General features: G+C 43.0%; 1 protein-coding gene across 3 annotated transcripts in view; it reads left to right on the forward strand.

The window, feature by feature from the left end:
* Positions 1-4,101: 4,101 nt before the first annotated feature.
* Positions 4,102-22,500, forward strand: part of LOC118362108 (semaphorin-5A-like) — a 365,802-nt gene continuing 347,403 nt past the window's right edge. For all 3 annotated transcript variants that reach the window (XM_052500408.1, XM_052500392.1, XM_052500397.1), the window contains exon 1: positions 4,102-4,530. The gene's annotated coding sequence lies outside the window, so the exon portion shown is untranslated. The remainder of the gene's footprint in view (positions 4,531-22,500) is intronic.

Genomic DNA, 22,500 nt, shown 5'->3' on the forward strand with positions numbered 1-22,500 from the left:
GCAGAGGTACAAGCACACACAAAGAGAGAGACACAGAGAGAGAGACAACACACGCACACACACACACACAGAAATGCACACACAGAGAGACACACACAGAGAAAGAGGGAGAGAGAGACACACACACACACACACTCTTCACAACAGCAAACACATTTGGGGCCAGTTGAAGGGATGGAGGGAGGAAGGGATGGAGTGAAGAGCGGTAAGGGACTTGTGCCTAGCCTAGATTTTTGGTGTGGGTTGCCTGGCAACTCCAGATTATTAGACTGACTCTGGCACCTATGGAATACAGTATGTCTGCTGTTTAAGGAGAGGGACACACACACCAGAGGTGATTCCTCCCCCCTCCATCCATCCATTAGCAGAGATTATTTATCTCAACACCCACCATTGTCTGGAATCTAAATTTAAGCTTATTTATCTCAAGACCCACCATTGTCTGGAATCTAAATTTAAGCTTATTTATCTCAAGACCCACCATTGTCTGGAATCTAAATTTAAGCTTATTTATCTCAAGATCCCACCATTGTCTGGAATCTAAATTTAAGCTTATTTATCTCAAGACCCACCATTGTCTGGAATCTAAATTTAAGCTTATTTATCTCAAGACCCACCATTGTCTGGAATCTAAATTTAAGCTTATTTATCTCAAGATCCCACCATTGTCTGGAATCTAAATTTAAGCTTATTTATCTCAAGACCCACCATTGTCTGGAATCTAAATTTAAGCTTATTTATCTCAAGACCCACCATTGTCTGGAATCTAAATTTAAGCTTATTTATCTCAAGATCCCACCATTGTCTGGAATCTAAATTTAAGCTTATTTATCTCAAGACCCATCATTGTCTGGAATCTAAATTTAAGCTTATTTATCTCAAGACCCACCATTGTCTGGAATCTAAATTTAAGCTTATTTATCTCAAGACCCATCATTGTCTGGAATCTAAATTTAAGCTTATTTATCTCAAGACCCACCATTGTCTGGAATCGATATTTAAGCTTATTTATCTCAAGACCCACCATTGTCTGGAATCTAAATTTAAGCTTATTTATCTCAAGACCCACCATTGTCTGGAATCTAAATTTAAGCTTATTTATCTCAAGACCCACCATTGTCTGGAATCTAACTTGATGACGATGTAAATAACACTTCCAGGGGTTTTAGGCTCTCCAAGTGGAGAGGCTTTAGTTGGAGTAAGAGCTAGATCCAGATTGAGATGGAATCAAACAGTAGGTTCTGAATCCAGACAGTTACTACCTACATGTGCTTTAGCCTAGCGGTTTAGAGAGTTGCTTATACTGTCGATGTGCCCTTGAGCAAGGCAATTAAACCTAATTGCTCCAGTAAGTCGCTCTGGATGAGAGTGTTTGCTACATGACTAAAATCTAAAATATTAGACCTTGTGACAGCTGCGATATTAATTCAAATCATTCTCAGTTCCACGTTATGTAAACATGCCAAAATGTACACTGAGTTTAAAAAACATGAAGAACACCTGCTCTTTCCATGACATAAACTGGCCAGGGGAATCCAGGTGGAAGCTATGATCCCTTATTTATGTCACTTGTTGAATCCACTTCGATCAGTGTAGATGAAAGGGAGGAGACAAGTTAAAGAAGGATAAAAAAACTTGAGACAATTGAGACATGGATTGTGTATGTGAGCCATTCAGAGGGCGAAAGCCGTTGTTGTTTTTTCCACGCTCAACAGTTTCCCGTGTGTATCAAGAATGGTCCACCACCCCAAAGGACATCCAGTCAGCGTGACACAACTGAAGATGAATTCACTGATGTTGAGTTAGTCACTTCTTAGAAACTGTTGGACAGCTGCAGTGAGTAATATGTACAAGTCACCACGGGATGTACAGGATGAAACACAGACTCCCCCTGTGTCCTGTCTAGTCTTTGTCCTTCCCTGGCATCAAACAAATGCATCATACACATTGTACTACCTAATCCATGCCAAGTCTCAGCCTTGTAAATATGCTAACGTTCTCTGACAAATTTGACATTTCGCATTGGAACTTTTCCGTATTTAAAGAAAGAAGGGATGCTCCCATTGCATCGCTTGGCAGATAGAGGAGGAAAAGGTTACCCACACACTTCCCATATCAAGAGAGAGAGAGAGAGAGCGAGAGAGAGAGAGATGAGAGTTAGAGGTGAGAGAGAGAAAGAGAGCGAAAGCTAGTGAGTTGGAGGATTGCCACTTCAAATGTAAATCACAGCTTTACTTTATCCTCTGTTGTGGGCGGTTTGCATTTTTATGAAAGTTTCCTGATTTGAATGTAGATGTGTGGGTACAGAGAGCCTATCCTACTGTATCTGTGTTCAGCTAGGTCAGTACAGGAAGAGGCAGAGGTCTATTTAACAGTCTGTTGTTGACTTAATAACTAAATGCATCTGTCAACGCAGCCGGCGTCGCCCCTCTGTCAAGTGTCATCACAGGATGACTGTCATAGATAGGCCATGTCTGGGAACAGCTTGACCAACATGGTCATTTGGCTGTAGGGATAAAAATGACAAATAAATTCAATTGCAGATAATAATAATAATATATGCCATTTAGCTGACGCTTTTATCCAAAGCGACTTACAGTCATGTGTGCATACATTCTACGTATGGGTGGTCCCGGGAATCGAACCCACTACCCTGGCGTTACAAGCGCCATGCTCTACCAACTGAGCCACAGAAGGACCACGCTCAAGGCATGAACATCTACTGTATACACATTTTGACAGTTTATATGGGCATCGTATTTGCTACATGCTGATTGGTGTGGATGTAGAGTTAAAATTTGAAATGTCTGAGAAGTTGATTATTACTTTTGACAGAATTAAAATGAGTTGACATGTATTTATGTTTTTTTAACTGATATTTCTATTCACAATGACGTTGGCTGTATTTCGCTGCTTCTCTCTGAAAGGCCTTTTTAAACATGGTGCCGTTTTCACCCAAGCAATATCTTTCAAAAGTAGGAGCTGTTATCTTGTATCACAACAGGCCGTGATTGGGCGTCCCATAGGGCAGCGCACGATTGGTCCTGCGTCATCAGGGTTTGGCCCGGGGTAGGCCGTCATTGTAAATAAGAATTTGTTCTTAACTGACTTGCCAGGTTAAATAAACGGTAAATAAATACAAATAAATACAAATATTCACAGAACTGTTGTTTCACTCAAGGCTACCTGTTACACGACTTGGACATGGTACAATTGAGTGTAGAGACGAGATGTGAAATAATACATGTTAGCATAGTCAACAAAAAACATTGGGATCTCATGGGTCAATGTTTCTCTGTAATGTCCGTCTGCAGTACGTACACGACCTACAGGAAGCTGTGCGCCGCTCCCTGCCACCCACTATTGCAGCCGGAGACGCTAGAATCATGGTCAATTAATCCACGGTGTGAACGAACGCTCAAATTTGACCCCCTAACCCAAGCACTCCGTTCTGCCACCTCTGGTCTCCTGGTTCCTCCCACCCCTACCGGAGGGCAGCTCCCGCCCAATCCAGTCAAAGCTCTTCTCTGTCCTGTCACCCCAATGGCGGAACCATCTTCCCCTTTAGTTAGGACAGCATCCTACCCATCTTCCAAAAATCATCTGAAACCCTTACCTCTTCAAACAGTATCTTAAATAATCCCACATCAATTATTGAGGTGAAATGTACTTTCTATGACTGTGATATGTGGTTGTCTCACCTAGCTATCTTAAGATGCACTACCGGTAAGTCCCTCTGGATCTGCTAAATGATCTGAGAACATACTTATGGAACGCTATGACCGCCTATGGGTTCCCAACAAGTTTCATCAACATAATGAAATGTATGTCTGCCGACTCCGTATGCAAAGTGCATGTAAAGGGCCACCTGACAGAGGATATATTAATTAAAGATATTAAATTTAAAAAAATAAAGAACAAGAGGTGACGAAAACAACTGTATGTATCTCAAGAGAAACGAAACGGAGGTTTTGAAGCTGATCTTGTAAACATTTTTAAAAAGCAAAGTAGGGGCGCAATGTTCCTTCAGCTCCTTTTAAAATCCTGCGAACTCTATGTCTATCACAGAGCGCTTGCCTTGCACGCAGCAACCAACATAACCGCGCACTCTGCAAAGCTCCGCCAGATCATCCTTCGTGCTACAGTTATAACAAAGTTTAAAGTGTCCGCGTCGCTTGGTTTGCGTCCTGGTCCCTTGTCTCAGTGACCGAGGCGATTGTCTGTGAGCTGCAGCGGAGCTCAGCAGTGCGTTGCTGTGTCCAGTTACGTAGCGCGCTGGGCGAGGAGACACGAGGACAGAAACATATACGACCCTGGAGAGACGGCATAGAGAGAGAGACCTGGGAAATGTGCTGAGCAGTCAGAGACTGAGTTACTGGACGTTTTGGATATGAGAACGCAAACTGTGATTACTCTATCTTTACCTTCATTTCCCTGAGCCACGCCAACGCTCATCTTCTTCTTCAGACTGGTTGAAACTCGCAGCTTCGCTCCTGCTAGATGAACGGGAGTAGTTGGAGATTTAATTTGGTGAGTGGTTTATAAATCTTGGCACTTGAATTGCATTACATTGACTATATTTTCTTCTTTCCGAATTATACCTTTCACTGAACTGATTAAAGTGCAGTCTTGCAGTCTAAATACTGCAACCTCGGGAGTTTTTATTTTACTGGAGAGAGATTAAACGTTTCAACCTGCTCTGTTCTGTTGTTGTGCACGATTCAACTGTTCATATAGCTAGAATAAATACATATGACACTTTCACCATATAATAATAATGTTAGCCGATAATATTATTAACAAAATAATAAGAATATCCCGGTGTAGAAGTTTGCAGTGTTTATCTGAAATGTTTTAGTACCGCTTGGTGGTGCTGACGCTGTGATTATCCCTCACACGCGCTTCATGACATTCTCGCCTCTGCCCTATGTAGGTCGATACATTGCTATTCAGATATGAATTTGTATAATAAAATATCCACTGGTAATGAAGGCTCGTTTCTCACGGTGTTTTGGTCTGTGTAATTACATAGGTAGGCCTACCGGTCCCATCCTATGATTACACTGTCAGTCTTACCCTTTGCATCTTCTCTGTACCCATAGACCCATTACATGTGTACAAATCAGCAGCCAAGTAATTACGCTTTAATTGAAGCACAGTAACACATTAGTTTACAACATATGTGGAGTGAAATGTAGTTGGATTTTGTGTGAATTATTGTATTTGACTTTGGTAAGAAACTATTTCCTAGTAAAAGAAAATAGCCCCCAAAATCTGTTTAGAATCCAATAGAAAATCCGATTTTGGAACATATTCTATAGGATTTTAGGACTGGTCCCAAAATCGTATAGGATTTTTCATTTGGATTCATGTATTGGAATCCTATAGGGTCCTATAAAATAGAATCCTAAAGGATATAATCCCATAAGAGTCTAATGGGACAGGTTCCAAAATCTGATAGTATTTTTCAATTGGATTCTTGCATTGGAATCCAATAGGATTATTTTGGAAAAATCACTAATCCAATGGGATTCTTTTGGAAAAACCACTAATCCAATAGGATTCTTTTGGAAAAAACACTAATCCAATAGGATTCTTTTGGAAAAACCACTAATCCAATAGGATTCTTTTGGAAAAATCACTAATCCAATAGGATTCTTTTGGAAAAAACACTAATCCAATAGGATTCTTTTGGAAAAACCACTAATCCAATAGGATTCTTTTGGAAAAATCACTAATCCAATAGGATTCTTTTGGAAAAACCACTAATCCAATAGGATTTTTGACAGGTTTACAATCCTGTTGGACAATGTTTCCAAATTGAACAGGAGGTGGATGTAAGGTCTTGTTTTGTTACGGAATCCTGGATATATGTTTTGTTGTTGTTGACTACTTGACAGTTATTTTGAGGACATACAGCAGGTGTTACATTTCCCTTCTGTTGACTTCGAATTGCATCGGGATTGGCACTTTTTTCTGCGTGGGCACATTTTGCCTTGGTACTCCTCAGTAACAGTACACTACATTGCCATCCATTCTAATCCAACACCACACATTCTGTCTTGTCAGCCCATTACGTTTTACGAACCTTTAGTTAGAGACTGGAATCGCTTACTGGATGTCTGTATTGCCAAATTTAAAGCTTCATAAGAAAACAAAGACAAGGAGATATATTGAACAATTTCATTGTCCAAACTTGTGCTTCAATACCTTTTTGAAGACAAACTATTCACTCCAACACATTGTATTTTGCGAAACAGGCTTTAGTCTGTAATCTTTGAACTCAACACTGGACTTGGAAGCCAGTTCCACTGCATTGTTTCATTGTTCCCTCTAATCAGGGACTGATTTAGACCTGGGACATCAGTTCCACTGCATTGTTTCATTGTTCCCTCTCTAATCAGGGACTGATTTAGACCTGGGACACCAGTTCTACTGCATTGTTTCATTGTTCCCTCTAATCAGGGACTGATTTAGACCTGGGACATCAGTTCTACTGCATTGTTTCATTGTTCCCTCTCTAATCAGGGACTGATTTAGACCTGGGACACCAGTTCTACTGCATTGTTTCATTGTTCCCTCTAATCAGGGACTGATTTAGACCTGGGACACCAGTTCTACTGCATTGTTTCATTGTTCCCTCTCTAATCAGGGACTGATTTAGACCTGGGACACCAGTTCCACTGCATTGTTTCATTGTTCCCTCTAATCAGGGACTGATTTAGACCTGGGACATCAGTTCTACTGCATTGTTTCATTGTTCCCTCTCTAATCAGGGACTGATTTAGACCTGGGACACCAGTTCCACTGCATTGTTTCATTGTTCCCTCTAATCAGGGACTGATTTAGACCTGGGACATCAGTTCTACTGCATTGTTTCATTGTTCCCTCTCTAATCAGGGACTGATTTAGACCTGGGACACCAGTTCCACTGCATTGTTTCATTGTTCCCTCTAATCAGGGACTGATTTAGACCTGGGACATCAGTTCCACTGCATTGTTTCATTGTTCCCTCTCTAATCAGGGACTGATTTAGACCTGGGACATCAGTTCCACTGCATTGTTTCATTGTTCCCTCTCTAATCAGGGACTGATTTAGACCTGGGACATCAGTTCTACTGCATTGTTTCATTGTTCCCTCTCTAATCAGGGACTGATTTAGACATGGGACATCAGTTCTACTGCATTGTTTCATTGTTCCCTCTCTAATCAGGGACTGATTTAGACCTGGGACATCAGTTCCACTGCATTGTTTCATTGTTCCCTCTAATCAGGGACTGATTTAGACCTGGGACATCAGTTCTACTGCATTGTTTCATTGTTCCCTCTCTAATCAGGGACTGATTTAGACATGGGACATCAGTTCTACTGCATTGTTTCATTGTTCCCTCTCTAATCAGGGACTGATTTAGACATGGGACATCAGTTCCACTGCATTGTTTCATTGTTCCCTCTCTAATCAGGGACTGATTTAGACCTGGGACATCAGTTCTACTGCATTGTTTCATTGTTCCCTCTAATCAGGGACTGATTTAGACCTGGGACATCAGTTCTACTGCATTGTTTCATTGTTCCCTCTCTAATCAGGGACTGATTTAGACCTGGGACATCAGTTCTACTGCATTGTTTCATTGTTCCCTCTAATCAGGGACTGATTTAGACCTGGGACATCAGTTCTACTGCATTGTTTCATTGTTCCCTCTCTAATCAGGGACTGATTTAGACCTGGGACATCAGTTCTACTGCATTGTTTCATTGTTCCCTCTCTAATCAGGGACTGATTTAGACCTGGGACATCAGTTCTACTGCATTGTTTCATTGTTCCCTCTCTAATCAGGGACTGATTTAGACCTGGGACATCAGTTCTACTGCATTGTTTCATTGTTCCCTCTCTAATCAGGGACTGATTTAGACCTGGGACATCAGTTCTACTGCATTGTTTCATTGTTCCCTCTCTAATCAGGGACTGATTTAGACCTGGGACATCAGTTCTACTGCATTGTTTCATTGTTCCCTCTCTAATCAGGGACTGATTTAGACCTGGGACATCAGTTCTACTGCATTGTTTCATTGTTCCCTCTCTAATCAGGGACTGATTTAGACCTGGGACATCAGTTCTACTGCATTGTTTCATTGTTCCCTCTCTAATCAGGGACTGATTTAGACCTGGGACATCAGTTCTACTGCATTGTTTCATTGTTCCCTCTCTAATCAGGGACTGATTTAGACCTGGGACATCAGTTCTACTGCATTGTTTCATTGTTCCCTCTCTAATCAGGGACTGATTTAGACCTGGGACATCAGTTCTACTGCATTGTTTCATTGTTCCCTCTCTAATCAGGGACTGATTTAGACCTGGGACATCAGTTCTACTGCATTGTTTCATTGTTCCCTCTCTAATCAGGGACTGATTTAGACCTGGGACATCAGTTCTACTGCATTGTTTCATTGTTCCCTCTCTAATCAGGGACTGATTTAGACCTGGGACATCAGTTCTACTGCATTGTTTCATTGTTCCCTCTCTAATCAGGGACTGATTTAGACCTGGGACATCAGTTCTACTGCATTGTTTCATTGTTCCCTCTCTAATCAGGGACTGATTTAGACCTGGGACATCAGTTCTACTGCATTGTTTCATTGTTCCCTCTCTAATCAGGGACTGATTTAGACCTGGGACATCAGTTCTACTGCATTGTTTCATTGTTCCCTCTCTAATCAGGGACTGATTTAGACCTGGGACATCAGTTCTACTGCATTGTTTCATTGTTCCCTCTCTAATCAGGGACTGATTTAGACCTGGGACATCAGTTCTACTGCATTGTTTCATTGTTCCCTCTAATCAGGGACTGATTTAGACCTGGGACATCAGTTCTACTGCATTGTTTCATTGTTCCCTCTAATCAGGGACTGATTTAGACCTGGGACATCAGTTCTACTGCATTGTTTCATTGTTCCCTCTAATCAGGGACTGATTTAGACCTGGGACATCAGTTCTACTGCATTGTTTCATTGTTCCCTCTCTAATCAGGGACTGATTTAGACCTGGGACACCAGTTCTACTGCATTGTTTCATTGTTCCCTCTAATCAGGGACTGATTTAGACCTGGGACACCAGTTCTACTGCATTGTTTCATTGTTTCCTCTCTAATCAGGGACTGATTTAGACCTGGGACACCAGTTCTACTGCATTGTTTCATTGTTCCCTCTAATCAGGGACTGATTTAGACCTGGGACACCAGTTCTACTGCATTGTTTCATTGTTCCCTCTAATCAGGGACTGATTTAGACCTGGGACATCAGTTCTACTGCATTGTTTCATTGTTCCCTCTCTAATCAGGGACTGATTTAGACCTGGGACACCAGTTCCACTGCATTGTTTCATTGTTCCCTCTCTAATCAGGGACTGATTTAGACCTGGGACATCAGTTCTACTGCATTGTTTCATTGTTCCCTCTAATCAGGGACTGATTTAGACCTGGGACATCAGTTCTACTGCATTGTTTCATTGTTCCCTCTCTAATCAGGGACTGATTTAGACCTGGGACATCAGTTCTACTGCATTGTTTCATTGTTCCCTCTCTAATCAGGGACTGATTTAGACCTGGGACATCAGTTCTACTGCATTGTTTCATTGTTCCCTCTCTAATCAGGGACTGATTTAGACCTGGGACATCAGTTCTACTGCATTGTTTCATTGTTCCCTCTCTAATCAGGGACTGATTTAGACCTGGGACATCAGTTCTACTGCATTGTTTCATTGTTCCCTCTCTAATCAGGGACTGATTTAGACCTGGGACATCAGTTCTACTGCATTGTTTCATTGTTCCCTCTAATCAGGGACTGATTTAGACCTGGGACATCAGTTCTACTGCATTGTTTCATTGTTCCCTCTAATCAGGGACTGATTTAGACCTGGGACATCAGTTCTACTGCATTGTTTCATTGTTCCCTCTAATCAGGGACTGATTTAGACCTGGGACATCAGTTCTACTGCATTGTTTCATTGTTCCCTCTCTAATCAGGGACTGATTTAGACCTGGGACACCAGTTCTACTGCATTGTTTCATTGTTCCCTCTAATCAGGGACTGATTTAGACCTGGGACACCAGTTCTACTGCATTGTTTCATTGTTTCCTCTCTAATCAGGGACTGATTTAGACCTGGGACACCAGTTCTACTGCATTGTTTCATTGTTCCCTCTAATCAGGGACTGATTTAGACCTGGGACACCAGTTCTACTGCATTGTTTCATTGTTCCCTCTAATCAGGGACTGATTTAGACCTGGGACACCAGTTCTACTGCATTGTTTCATTGTTTCCTCTCTAATCAGGGACTGATTTAGACCTGGGACACCAGTTCTACTGCATTGTTTCATTGTTCCCTCTAATCAGGGACTGATTTAGACCTGGGACACCAGTTCTACTGCATTGTTTCATTGTTCCCTCTAATCAGGGACTGATTTAGACCTGGGACACCAGTTCTACTGCATTGTTTCATTGTTTCCTCTCTAATCAGGGACTGATTTAGACCTGGGACACCAGTTCTACTGCATTGTTTCATTGTTCCCTCTAATCAGGGACTGATTTAGACCTGGGACACCAGTTCTACTGCATTGTTTCATTGTTCCCTCTAATCAGGGACTGATTTAGACCTGGGACACCAGTTCTACTGCATTGTTTCATTGTTTCCTCTCTAATCAGGGACTGATTTAGACCTGGGACACCAGTTCTACTGCATTGTTTCATTGTTCCCTCTAATCAGGGACTGATTTAGACCTGGGACACCAGTTCTACTGCATTGTTTCATTGTTCCCTCTCTAATCAGGGACTGATTTAGACCTGGGACATCAGTTCTACTGCATTGTTTCATTGTTCCCTCTAATCAGGGACTGATTTAGACCTGGGACATCAGTTCCACTGCATTGTTTCATTGTTCCCTCTAATCAGGGACTGATTTAGACCTGGGACATCAGTTCTACTGCATTGTTTCATTGTTCCCTCTAATCAGGGACTGATTTAGACCTGGGACATCAGTTCTACTGCATTGTTTCATTGTTCCCTCTAATCAGGGACTGATTTAGACCTGGGACATCAGTTCCACTGCATTGTTTCATTGTTCCCTCTCTAATCAGGGACTGATTTAGACCTGGGACATCAGTTCTACTGCATTGTTTCATTGTTCCCTCTCTAATCAGGGACTGATTTAGACCTGGGACATCAGTTCTACTGCATTGTTTCATTGTTCCCTCTCTAATCAGGGACTGATTTAGACCTGGGACATCAGTTCTACTGCATTGTTTCATTGTTCCCTCTCTAATCAGGGACTGATTTAGACCTGGGACATCAGTTCTACTGCATTGTTTCATTGTTCCCTCTAATCAGGGACTGATTTAGACCTGGGACACCAGTTCTACTGCATTGTTTCATTGTTCCCTCTCTAATCAGGGACTGATTTAGACCTGGGACATCAGTTCTACTGCATTGTTTCATTGTTCCCTCTAATCAGGGACTGATTTAGACCTGGGACACCAGTTCTACTGCATTGTTTCATTGTTCCCTCTCTAATCAGGGACTGATTTAGACCTGGGACATCAGTTCTACTGCATTGTTTCATTGTTCCCTCTAATCAGGGACTGATTTAGACCTGGGACATCAGTTCTACTGCATTGTTTCATTGTTCCCTCTAATCAGGGACTGATTTAGACCTGGGACACCAGTTCTACTGCATTGTTTCATTGTTCCCTCTAATCAGGGACTGATTTAGACCTGGGACATCAGTTCTACTGCATTGTTTCATTGTTCCCTCTAATCAGGGACTGATTTAGACCTGGGACATCAGTTCTACTGCATTGTTTCATTGTTCCCTCTAATCAGGGACTGATTTAGACCTGGGACATCAGTTCTACTGCATTGTTTCATTGTTCCCTCTCTAATCAGGGACTGATTTAGACCTGGGACATCAGTTCTACTGCATTGTTTCATTGTTCCCTCTAATCAGGGACTGATTTAGACCTGGGACACCAGTTCTACTGCATTGTTTCATTGTTCCCTCTAATCAGGGACTGATTTAGACCTGGGACACCAGTTCTACTGCATTGTTTCATTGTTCCCTCTAATCAGGGACTGATTTAGACCTGGGACATCAGTTCTACTGCATTGTTTCATTGTTCCCTCTCTAATCAGGGACTGATTTAGACCTGGGACATCAGTTCTACTGCATTGTTTCATTGTTCCCTCTCTAATCAGGGACTGATTTAGACCTGGGACATCAGTTCTACTGCATTGTTTCATTGTTCCCTCTCTAATCAGGGACTGATTTAGACCTGGGACATCAGTTCTACTGCATTGTTTCATTGTTCCCTCTCTAATCAGGGACTGATTTAGACCTGGGACATCAGTTCTACTGCATTGTTTCATTGTTCCCTCTAATCAGGGACTGATTTAGACCTGGGACATCAGTTCTACTGCATTGTTTCATTGTTCCCTCTAATCAGGGACTGATTTAGACCTGGGACATCAGTTCTACTGCATTGTTTCATTGTTCCCTCTAATCAGGGACTGATTTAGACCTGGGACATCAGTTCTACTGCATTGTTTCATTGTTCCCTCTCTAATCAGGGACTGATTTAGACCTGGGACACCAGTTCTACTGCATTGTTTCATTGTTCCCTCTAATCAGGGACTGATTTAGACCTGGGACACCAGTTCTACTGCATTGTTTCATTGTTCCTCTCTAATCAGGGACTGATTTAGACCTGGGACACCAGTTCTACTGCATTGTTTCATTGTTCCCTCTAATCAGGGACTGATTTAGACCTGGGACACCAGTTCTACTGCATTGTTTCATTGTTCCCTCTAATCAGGGACTGATTTAGACCTGGGACACCAGTTCTACTGCATTGTTTCATTGTTTCCTCTCTAATCAGGGACTGATTTAGACCTGGGACACCAGTTCTACTGCATTGTTTCATTGTTCCCTCTAATCAGGGACTGATTTAGACCTGGGACACCAGTTCTACTGCATTGTTTCATTGTTCCCTCTAATCAGGGACTGATTTAGACCTGGGACACCAGTTCTACTGCATTGTTTCATTGTTCCCTCTAATCAGGGACTGATTTAGACCTGGGACACCAGTTCTACTGCATTGTTTCATTGTTCCCTCTAATCAGGGACTGATTTAGACCTGGGACACCAGTTCTACTGCATTGTTTCATTGTTCCCTCTAATCAGGGACTGATTTAGACCTGGGACACCAGTTCTACTGCATTGTTTCATTGTTTCCTCTCTAATCAGGGACTGATTTAGACCTGGGACACCAGTTCTACTGCATTTCCCTCTAATCAGGGGACTGATTTAGTTTCATTGTTCCCTCTAATCAGGGACTGATTTAGACCTGGGACACCAGTTCTACTGCATTGTTTCATTGTTCCCTCTCTAATCAGGGACTGATTTAGACCTGGGACATCAGTTCTACTGCATTGTTTCATTGTTCCCTCTAATCAGGGACTGATTTAGACCTGGGACATCAGTTCTACTGCATTGTTTCATTGTTCCCTCTAATCAGGGACTGATTTAGACCTGGGACATCAGTTCTACTGCATTGTTTCATTGTTCCCTCTAATCAGGGACTGATTTAGACCTGGGACATCAGTTCTACTGCATTGTTTCATTGTTCCCTCTAATCAGGGACTGATTTAGACCTGGGACATCAGTTCTACTGCATTGTTTCATTGTTCCCTCTCTAATCAGGGACTGATTTAGACCTGGGACATCAGTTCTACTGCATTGTTTCATTGTTTCCTCTCTAATCAGGGACTGATTTAGACCTGGGACATCAGTTCTACTGCATTGTTTCATTGTTCCCTCTCTAATCAGGGACTGATTTAGACCTGGGACATCAGTTCTACTGCATTGTTTCATTGTTCCCTCTCTAATCAGGGACTGATTTAGACCTGGGACATCAGTTCTACTGCATTGTTTCATTGTTCCCTCTAATCAGGGACTGATTTAGACCTGGGACACCAGTTCTACTGCATTGTTTCATTGTTCCCTCTCTAATCAGGGACTGATTTAGACCTGGGACATCAGTTCTACTGCATTGTTTCATTGTTCCCTCTAATCAGGGACTGATTTAGACCTGGGACACCAGTTCTACTGCATTGTTTCATTGTTCCCTAATCAGGGACTGATTTAGACCTGGGACAATCAGGGACAGTTCTACTGCATTGTTTCATTGTTCCCTCTAATCAGGGACTGATTTAGACCTGGGACATCAGTTCTACTGCATTGTTTCATTGTTCCCTCTAATCAGGGACTGATTTAGACCTGGGACACCAGTTCTACTGCATTGTTTCATTGTTCCCTCTAATCAGGGACTGATTTAGACCTGGGACACCAGTTCTACTGCATTGTTTCATTGTTCCCTCTAATCAGGGACTGATTTAGACCTGGGACATCAGTTCTACTGCATTGTTTCATTGTTCCCTCTCTAATCAGGGACTGATTTAGACCTGGGACATCAGTTCTACTGCACTGTTTCATTGTTCCCTCTAATCAGGGACTGATTTAGACCTGGGACATCAGTTCTACTGCATTGTTTCATTGTTCCCTCTAATCAGGGACTGATTTAGACCTGGGACACCAGTTCTACTGCATTGTTTCATTGTTCCCTCTAATCAGGGACTGATTTAGACCTGGGACATCAGTTCCACTGCATTGTTTCATTGTTCCCTCTCTAATCAGGGACTGATTTAGACCTGGGACATCAGTTCCACTGCATTGTTTCATTGTTCCCTCTCTAATCAGGGACTGATTTAGACCTGGGACACCAGTTCCACTGCATTGTTTCATTGTTCCCTCTCTAATCAGGGACTGATTTAGACCTGGGACACCAGTTCCACTGCATTGTTTCATTGTTCCCTCGAATCAGGGACTGATTTAGACCTGGGACACCAGTTCTACTGCATTGTTTCATTGTTCCCTCTAATCAGGGAATGATTTAGACCTGGGACATCAGTTCCACTGCATTGTTTCATTGTTCCCTCTAATCAGGGAATGATTTAGACCTGGGACATCAGTTCCACTGCATTGTTTCATTGTTCCCTCTCTAATCAGGGACTGATTTAGACCTGGGACACCAGTTCCACTGCATTGTTTCATTGTTCCCTCTCTAATCAGGGACTGATTTAGACCTGGGACACCAGTTCCACTGCATTGTTTCATTGTTCCCTCTCTAATCAGGGACTGATTTAGACCTGGGACACCAGTTCCACTGCATTGTTTCATTGTTCCCTCTCTAATCAGGGACTGATTTAGACCTGGGACATCAGTTCCACTGCATTGTTTCATTGTTCCCTCTAATCAGGGACTGATTTAGACCTGGGACATCAGTTCCACTGCATTGTTTCATTGTTCCCTCTAATCAGGGACTGATTTAGACCTGGGACATCAGTTCCACTGCATTGTTTCATTGTTCCCTCTCTAATCAGGGACTGATTTAGACCTGGGACATCAGTTCTACTGCATTGTTTCATTGTTCCCTCTAATCAGGGACTGATTTAGACCTGGGACATCAGTTCTACTGCATTGTTTCATTGTTCCCTCTAATCAGGGACTGATTTAGACCTGGGACATCAGTTCTACTGCATTGTTTCATTGTTCCCTCTAATCAGGGACTGATTTAGACCTGGGACATCAGTTCTACTGCATTGTTTCATTGTTCCCTCTAATCAGGGACTGATTTAGACCTGGGACATCAGTTATACTGCATTGTTTCATTGTTCCCTCTCTAATCAGGGACTGATTTAGACCTGGGACATCAGTTCTACTGCATTGTTTCATTGTTCCCTCTAATCAGGGACTGATTTAGACCTGGGACATCAGTTCCACTGCATTGTTTCATTGTTCCCTCTAATCAGGGACTGATTTAGACCTGGGACATCAGTTCCACTGCATTGTTTCATTGTTCCCTCTCTAATCAGGGACTGATTTAGACCTGGGACATCAGTTCTACTGCATTGTTTCATTGTTCCCTCTAATCAGGGACTGATTTAGACCTGGGACATCAGTTCTACTGCATTGTTTCATTGTTCCCTCTAATCAGGGACTGATTTAGACCTGGGACATCAGTTCTACTGCATTGTTTCATTGTTCCCTCTAATCAGGGACTGATTTAGACATGGGACATCAGTTCTACTGCATTGTTTCATTGTTCCCTCTAATCAGGGACTGATTTAGACCTGGGACATCAGTTATACTGCATTGTTTCATTGTTCCTCTCTAATCAGGGACTGATTTAGACCTGGGACATCAGTTCTACTGCATTGTTTCATTGTTCCCTCTAATCAGGGACTGATTTAGACCTGGGACATCAGTTCTACTGCATTGTTTCATTGTTCCCTCTAATCAGGGACTGATTTAGACCTGGGACATCAGTTCTACTGCATTGTTTCATTGTTCCCTCTAATCAGGGACTGATTTAGACCTGGGACATCAGTCCTACTGCATTGTTTCATTGTTCCCTCTAATCAGGGACTGATTTAGACCTGGGACATCAGTCCCACTGCATTGTTTCATTGTTCCCTCTAATCAGGGACTGATTTAGACCTGGGACACCAGTTCTACTGCATTGTTTCATTGTTCCCTTTCTAATCAGGGACTGATTTAGACCTGGGACACCAGTTCCACTGCATTGTTTCATTGTTCCCTCTCTAATCAGGGACTGATTTAGACCTGGGACATCAGGTCCACTGCATTGTTTCATTGTTCCCTCTAATCGGGGACTGATTTAGACCTGGGACACCAGTTCCACTGCATTGTTTCATTGTTCCCTCTCTAATCAGGGACTGATTTAGACCTGGGACACCAGTTCTACTGCATTGTTTCATTGTTCCCTCTAATCAGGGACTGATTTAGACCTGGGACATCAGTTCCACTGCATTGTTTCATTGTTCCCTCTCTAATCAGGGAATGATTTAGACCTGGGACATCAGTTCCACTGCATTGTTTCATTGTTCCCTCTCTAATCAGGGACTGATTTAGACCTGGGACACCAGTTCCACTGCATTGTTTCATTGTTCCCTCTCTAATCAGGGCGAGATTTAGACCTGGGACATCAGTTCCACTGCATTGTTTCATTGTTCCCTCTAATCAGGGACTGATTTAGACCTGGGACACCAGTTCCACTGCATTGTTTCATTGTTCCCTCTCTAATCAGGGACTGATTTAGACCTGGGACACCAGTTCCACTGCATTGTTTCATTGTTCCCTCTCTAATCAGGGCGAGATTTAGACCTGGGACATCAGTTCCACTGCATTGTTTCATTGTTCCCTCTAATCAGGGACTGATTTAGACCTGGGACATCAGTTCCACTGCATTGTTTCATTGTTCCTCTAATCAGGGACTGATTTAGACCTGGGACACCAGTTCCACTGCATTGTTTCATTGTTCCCTCTCTAATCAGGGACTGATTTAGACCTGGGACATCAGTTCCACTGCATTGTTTCATTGTTCCCTCTCTAATCAGGGACTGATTTAGACCTGGGACACCAGTTCCACTGCATTGTTTCATTGTTCCCTCTCTAATCAGGGACTGATTTAGACCTGGGACATCAGTTCCACTGCATTGTTTCATTGTTCCCTCTAATCAGGGACTGATTTAGACCTGGGACATCAGTTCCACTGCATTGTTTCATTGTTCCCTCTAATCAGGGACTGATTTAGACCTGGGACATCAGTTCCACTGCATTGTTTCATTGTTCCCTCTAATCAGGGACTGATTTAGACCTGGGACATCAGTTCCACTGCATTGTTTCATTCTTCCCTCTCTAATCAGGGAATGATTTAGACCTGGGACACCAGTTCCACTGCATTGTTTCATTCTTCCCTCTCTAATCAGGGAATGATTTAGACCTGGGACACCAGTTCCACTGCATTGTTTCATTGTTCCCTCTCTAATCAGGGACTGATTTAGACCTGGGACACCAGTTCCACTGCATTGTTTCATTCTTCCCTCTCTAATCAGGGACTGATTTAGACCTGGGACATCAGTTCCACTGCATTGTTTCATTGTTCCCTCTCTAATCAGGGACTGATTTAGACCTGGGACATCAGGTCCACTGCATTGTTTCATTGTTCCCTCTCTAATCAGGGACTGATTTAGACCTGGGACACCAGTTCCACTGCATTGTTTCATTGTTCCCTCGAATCAGGGACTGATTTAGACCTGGGACACCAGTTCTACTGCATTGTTTCATTGTTCCCTTTCTAATCAGGGACTGATTTAGACCTGGGACATCAGTTCCACTGCATTGTTTCATTGTTCCCTCTAATCAGGGAATGATTTAGACCTGGGACATCAGTTCCACTGCATTGTTTCATTGTTCCCTCTCTAATCAGGGACTGATTTAGACCTGGGACACCAGTTCCACTGCATTGTTTCATTGTTCCCTCTCTAATCAGGGACTGATTTAGACCTGGGACACCAGTTCCACTGCATTGTTTCATTGTTCCCTCTCTAATCAGGGACTGATTTAGACCTGGGACACCAGTTCCACTGCATTGTTTCATTGTTCCCTCTCTAATCAGGGACTGATTTAGACCTGGGACATCAGTTCCACTGCATTGTTTCATTGTTCCCTCTAATCAGGGACTGATTTAGACCTGGGACATCAGTTCCACTGCATTGTTTCATTGTTCCCTCTAATCAGGGACTGATTTAGACCTGGGACATCAGTTCCACTGCATTGTTTCATTGTTCCCTCTCTAATCAGGGACTGATTTAGACCTGGGACATCAGTTCTACTGCATTGTTTCATTGTTCCCTCTAATCAGGGACTGATTTAGACCTGGGACATCAGTTCTACTGCATTGTTTCATTGTTCCCTCTAATCAGGGACTGATTTAGACCTGGGACATCAGTTCTACTGCATTGTTTCATTGTTCCCTCTAATCAGGGACTGATTTAGACATGGGACATCAGTTCTACTGCATTGTTTCATTGTTCCCTCTAATCAGGGACTGATTTAGACCTGGGACATCAGTTATACTGCATTGTTTCATTGTTCCCTCTCTAATCAGGGACTGATTTAGACCTGGGACATCAGTTCTACTGCATTGTTTCATTGTTCCCTCTAATCAGGGACTGATTTAGACCTGGGACATCAGTTCCACTGCATTGTTTCATTGTTCCCTCTAATCAGGGACTGATTTAGACCTGGGACATCAGTTCCACTGCATTGTTTCATTGTTCCCTCTCTAATCAGGGACTGATTTAGACCTGGGACATCAGTTCTACTGCATTGTTTCATTGTTCCCTCTAATCAGGGACTGATTTAGACCTGGGACATCAGTTCTACTGCATTGTTTCATTGTTCCCTCTAATCAGGGACTGATTTAGACCTGGGACATCAGTTCTACTGCATTGTTTCATTGTTCCCTCTAATCAGGGACTGATTTAGACATGGGACATCAGTTCTACTGCATTGTTTCATTGTTCCCTCTAATCAGGGACTGATTTAGACCTGGGACATCAGTTATACTGCATTGTTTCATTGTTCCCTCTAATCAGGGACTGATTTAGACCTGGGACATCAGTTCTACTGCATTGTTTCATTGTTCCCTCTAATCAGGGACTGATTTAGACCTGGGACATCAGTTCTACTGCATTGTTTCATTGTTCCCTCTAATCAGGGACTGATTTAGACATGGGACATCAGTTCTACTGCATTGTTTCATTGTTCCCTCTAATCAGGGACTGATTTAGACCTGGGACATCAGTCCCACTGCATTGTTTCATTCTTCCCTCTCTAATCAGGGACTGATTTAGACCTGGGACATCAGTCCCACTGCATTGTTTCATTGTTCCCTCTAATCAGGGACTGATTTAGACCTGGGACACCAGTTCTACTGCATTGTTTCATTGTTCCCTTTCTAATCAGGGCGAGATTTAGACCTGGGACACCAGTTCCACTGCATTGTTTCATTGTTCCCTCTCTAATCAGGGACTGATTTAGACCTGGGACATCAGGTCCACTGCATTGTTTCATTGTTCCCTCTCTAATCGGGGACTGATTTAGACCTGGGACACCAGTTCCACTGCATTGTTTCATTGTTCCCTCTCTAATCGGGGACTGATTTAGACCTGGGACACCAGTTCTACTGCATTGTTTCATTGTTCCCTCTAATCAGGGACTGATTTAGACCTGGGACATCAGTTCCACTGCATTGTTTCATTCTTCCCTCTCTAATCAGGGAATGATTTAGACCTGGGACATCAGTTCCACTGCATTGTTTCATTGTTCCCTCTCTAATCAGGGACTGATTTAGACCTGGGACACCAGTTCCACTGCATTGTTTCATTGTTCCCTCTCTAATCAGGGCGAGATTTAGACCTGGGACATCAGTTCCACTGCATTGTTTCATTGTTCCCTCTAATCAGGGACTGATTTAGACCTGGGACACCAGTTCCACTGCATTGTTTCATTGTTCCCTCTCTAATCAGGGACTGATTTAGACCTGGGACACCAGTTCCACTGCATTGTTTCTTTGTTCCCTCTCTAATCAGGGCGAGATTTAGACCTGGGACATCAGTTCCACTGCATTGTTTCATTGTTCCCTCTAATCAGGGACTGATTTAGACCTGGGACATCAGTTCCACTGCATTGTTTCATTCTTCCCTCTCTAATCAGGGACTGATTTAGACCTGGGACACCAGTTCCACTGCATTGTTTCATTGTTCCCTCTCTAATCAGGGACTGATTTAGACCTGGGACATCAGTTCCACTGCATTGTTTCATTGTTCCCTCTCTAATCAGGGACTGATTTAGACCTGGGACACCAGTTCCACTGCATTGTTTCATTGTTCCCTCTCTAATCAGGGACTGATTTAGACCAGGGACATCAGTTCCACTGCATTGTTTCATTGTTCCCTCTCTAATCAGGGCGAGATTTAGACCTGGGACACCAGTTCCACTGCATTGTTTCATTGTTCCCTCTCTAATCAGGGACTGATTTAGACCTGGGACATCAGTTCCACTGCATTGTTTCATTGTTCCCTCTAATCAGGGACTGATTTAGACCTGGGACATCAGTTCCACTGCATTGTTTCATTCTTCCCTCTCTAATCAGGGAATGATTTAGACCTGGGACACCAGTTCCACTGCATTGTTTCATTCTTCCCTCTCTAATCAGGGAATGATTTAGACCTGGGACACCAGTTCCACTGCATTGTTTCATTGTTCCCTCTCTAATCAGGGACTGATTTAGACCTGGGACACCAGTTCCACTGCATTGTTTCATTCTTCCCTCTCTAATCAGGGACTGATTTAGACCTGGGACATCAGGTCCACTGCATTGTTTCATTGTTCCCTCTAATCAGGGACTGATTTAGACCTGGGACATCAGGTCCACTGCATTGTTTCATTGTTCCCTCTCTAATCAGGGACTGATTTAGACCTGGGACATCAGGTCCACTGCATTGTTTCATTGTTCCCTCTCTAATCAGGGCGAGATTTAGACCTGGGACATCAGTTCCACTGCATTGTTTCATTGTTCCCTCTCTAATCAGGGACTGATTTAGACCTGGGACATCAGGTCCACTGCATTGTTTCATTGTTCCCTCTCTAATCAGGGCGAGATTTAGACCTGGGACACCAGTTCTACTGCATTGTTTCATTGTTCCCTCTAATCAGGGACTGATTTAGACCTGGGACATCAGTTCCACTGCATTGTTTCATTGTTCCCGCTAATCAGGGACTGATTTAGACCTGGGACACCAGTTCTACTGCATTGTTTCATTGTTCCCTCTAATCAGGGACTGATTTAGACCTGGGACATCAGGTCCACTGCATTGTTTCATTGTTCCCTCTAATCAGGGACTGATTTAGACCTGGGACATCATGTCCACTGCATTGTTTCATTGCTCCCTCTAATCAGGGACTGATTTAGACCTGGGACATCAGGTCCACTGCATTGTTTCATTGTTCCCTCTAATCAGGGACTGATTTAGACCTGGGACATCAGGTCCACTGCATTGTTTCATTGTTCCCTCTCTAATCAGGGACTGATTTAGACCTGGGACATCAGGTCCACTGCATTGTTTCATTGTTCCCTCTCTAATCAGGGCAAGATTTAGACCTGGGACATCAGTTCCACTGCATTGTTTCATTGTTCCCTCTCTAATCAGGGACTGATTTAGACCTGGGACATCAGGTCCACTGCATTGTTTCATTGTTCCCTCTCTAATCAGGGCGAGATTTAGACCTGGGACACCAGTTCTACTGCATTGTTTCATTGTTCCCTCTAATCAGGGACTGATTTAGACCTGGGACATCAGTTCCACTGCATTGTTTCATTGTTCCCTCTAATCAGGGACTGATTTAGACCTGGGACACCAGTTCTACTGCATTGTTTCATTGTTCCCTCTAATCAGGGACTGATTTAGACCTGGGACATCAGGTCCACTGCATTGTTTCATTGTTCCCTCTAATCAGGGACTGAT

Source organism: Oncorhynchus keta, chromosome 4, assembly GCF_023373465.1.
Source record: "Oncorhynchus keta strain PuntledgeMale-10-30-2019 chromosome 4, Oket_V2, whole genome shotgun sequence".
Taxonomy (NCBI): Eukaryota; Metazoa; Chordata; class Actinopteri; order Salmoniformes; family Salmonidae; genus Oncorhynchus; species Oncorhynchus keta.